This window comes from Cebus imitator, unplaced genomic scaffold, assembly GCF_001604975.1.
Source record: "Cebus imitator isolate Cc_AM_T3 unplaced genomic scaffold, Cebus_imitator-1.0 Scaffold3, whole genome shotgun sequence".
Lineage (NCBI taxonomy): Eukaryota > Metazoa > Chordata > Mammalia > Primates > Cebidae > Cebus > Cebus imitator.
Genome location: NW_016107318.1, coordinates 10,772,227 through 10,775,313, shown reverse-complemented (window position 1 = coordinate 10,775,313; position 3,087 = coordinate 10,772,227). Strand labels below are relative to the sequence as shown.

At 41.5% G+C, this 3,087-nt stretch overlaps 1 pseudogene; it reads left to right on the top strand.

The window, feature by feature from the left end:
• Positions 1–1,857: 1,857 nt before the first annotated feature.
• Positions 1,858–2,651, top strand: LOC108306763 (annotated as a pseudogene).
• Positions 2,652–3,087: the final 436 nt, after the last annotated feature.

The following is a 3,087-nucleotide window of genomic DNA, read 5'->3' as shown; positions in this document are numbered from 1 at the left end:
TTGGGTAGATCTTCTAATTCAAGGAAGGGAACCAATTAAAACCTCACTTACTTTGCTGGGAAGGCACCACAGAATCACTTTAGAAGCACAAGATTCTTGGCATAGCTAAAGGAATATGATGATCCAAAATTCATTTCTAAATTTTTGCTTCTAGCTCCTGGCCTACCAGCTCAAGGTTGCTCTCAGCAGCATACACTAAGTGTCTTTGTTCATTTATTTATTCGTTTGTTTGTTTATTCATTCAGTCACTCACTGATCTGCTTTTAAAGGTTACAATGGATGAACATTACCCTTTCAAGTTCATTGTTTGTCTTTCAAGACATGTTGTTTGTCTTTGCAATTGTTATAAATTAATCTTTACTTAATTTCAGTTTACAAATACTCTCTTCTTATTGTAGATTGGGATTTTGGGGCTTTTTAAATTGCATTGCCTTTTTAGCTATGGTCTAGAAAAAAATCCATGCTGACTTTTTTTGTTTGTTTTATTGTTCATTTTAGGAATCATGTTTAAAATTTCTTTACTTTTGTTTATTTTCTAATAGCTTTTGCCTAATGTGTTGCTTAGTCTTAAGTGAAATGGAATAGAATATTTTGGTTAGCCTTGTGTAATTCTGTGTGTCTCAGAGCCTGCAGCAAGGGAAATGTTAATGATAAAAAGAACTTTGGAATTTCGTAGATAAAGGTTTGACTCTCATCACCAGTTTTCTGATATGTAAAATGGAGATAATAAACCCTTTAGGAGTTAAATTGAAGATAAAATGAAACAAAGAAAAAGTTCATAGAACCTAATAGACACTCAATACATCTGCCATCTATTCAGGAAACTTAAACAAATCTATTCTTCTGAATTATCAAGTCGTGTAACTAGGCAATAATGCCTCACATATTTGCCACTAGTCCCTTTAGCATCTCAGCTTTCATTTGATTAATGATTCTAGCCAGTTGAATATTATGTGAATGTATTTTAAAAAGAATTCAAATCAATGTTCAAGTTTTAATAGACTTAGATTTTTAAAATTTTTTATTTTTTAACTTGTTTTAGGTTCAGGGGTACATGTGCAAGATGTGCAAGTTTGTTAAATAGGTAAACGTGTGTCATGGGGGTTGGTTGTACAGATTATTTCATCAACCAATTATTAAACTTAGTACCCATTAGTTATATTTCCTGCTTCCCTCCCTCTTCCCACCTTCCACCCTTTGAGAGGCCCCAGTGTATGTTGTTTCCCTCTATGTGTCCATGTGTTCTCATAATTTAGCTCTGACTTATGAGTAAGAACATGTGGTGTTTGGTTTTCTGTTCCTGCATTAGTTTGCTAAGAATAATGGCTTCCTGCTCCTGGATTTTTGACATAGTTAATATTAATTGAGCATTGGCTTTTTACTGATACTTGTAACAAAATTCAGTTTATGATTATCCACAGTTGCATAAATATAATATGTATTTTCTTACTTAGGTTTTTAGTAACAATGTTAAATAATCACAAAGCTCACAACAACCCTGGAATTCCTACTTTAAACACTCCTGCAATTTAATTTATTCCTCTTCATCTTTGCTCTATCTTGCAGTCTCGCTGTTAATTGCTTTGTAAGTGATATTACAGAAAACAGATCTATACTAATTTCTCAGATTATTGAACTTTCTTCAAACTTCTCATTAACTCATATAATCTACATGCTATTTATTTAGTCATTCCCCCCATCTATCCAAAATTTTGTCATTGTAAACTTCTTCCCAATTTTCTTGGTTTTCAGTTTGAGCTAGACATACCTGTACAAGTAGCAAGTCTTGTATTCACTTAGCCAACACATACGTAGCAATTGCCTATCATGTACCAGGCATTCTTATCACTTGAGAGAAAGCAATGAATAAAACATGGTCCCCAACTTCTTGGAAGTTACATTTCAGTGGGGAAAGGCCAATGCTTATTGTATAAGTAAATAAGCAAACAATCTGATTTGAAATAGTGATAAGTGCTGCTAAGAAGAAAATGAAATATGGCGCCCCATGGCCCAGGCTGCAGGCAGGACTGAAAACTGGATATTTGGTCCCCATGGACCTTCTGGTCACCATGTGAGGTGGACTTACTTTTCCTTGAGTCATTTGAAAGGACTGTGAAGTCAGAAGTTTTTAAGACTCTCGGGCTTACTGTGGTTCTGGATTCCAAGGCAACATTTCTTTGAAGAAACAAGCTTACAGCTCTGCCGATGGCCCTCCTCTTCGCGTGCGGCCCCCTGCAGCCGGGCCAGGCCAACCACTGGGTCCTGCGGGATGGCGCCCACGGATCCGAAGCCTTCCGGGCGCGGCTGCACGCTGGTGATCGCAGGGGAGCACGACATCCCGTGGCTGCTGCACCTGCCAGGCTCGGGGCGCCGCGTGGAGGGCGAGGTCTACTCGGTGGACTAGCGGATGCTGCGCTTCCTGGACGACTTGGAGAGCTGCCCGACCCTGTGCCAGCGCACGGCGCTGCGGGGTGCAGCTGCTGGAGGACCAGGCCCCAGGCACCGAGGAGCCGCCGGCGTCCACCGAGGCTCACTGCTTCGTGTACAGCACGGCTACCTTCCCGCCGGAGTGGGCCCAGCTCCCGCACCGCGACAGCTACGACTCCGAGGGGCCGCACCGGCTGCGCTGCAACCCCCGGTAGAACAGATGAGCGGGAAGAGCAGGGTGGGCGTAGGCCTGATCTCCCCGGGGTTCCGAGATGCTCCCAGCCCAGCCCATGCTGGGTGAAGGCGGAAGCAGAACTGAGCCCTTTCCAAGGAATCCACGGTAAAAGGAACCAATATTTCAGTGGCATCCGATTTTACAAATAATGTTGACATATGAGTAGCAAGGTGGTTCGCTCCCATCTTTCTACCTGATAAGAAAAATGTAGGATTTTAATTCCCCTAAATGGCATTTAGAGAATTCGTGTGATCATGCCCAATTCTTCTTCTTACGCGCGTCTTCCTCCTTGTTCTGTTGTTTTTGTTTGCACCACTTTGAGCTCAACATAACATTTAGGATCAATGTAAAAGACTTGGTGTTGTAGCTAGATTTCAGCAGCGCTACTAGACTGATTGTGGCCTGTAGACCCTGAGAGAGCTGAT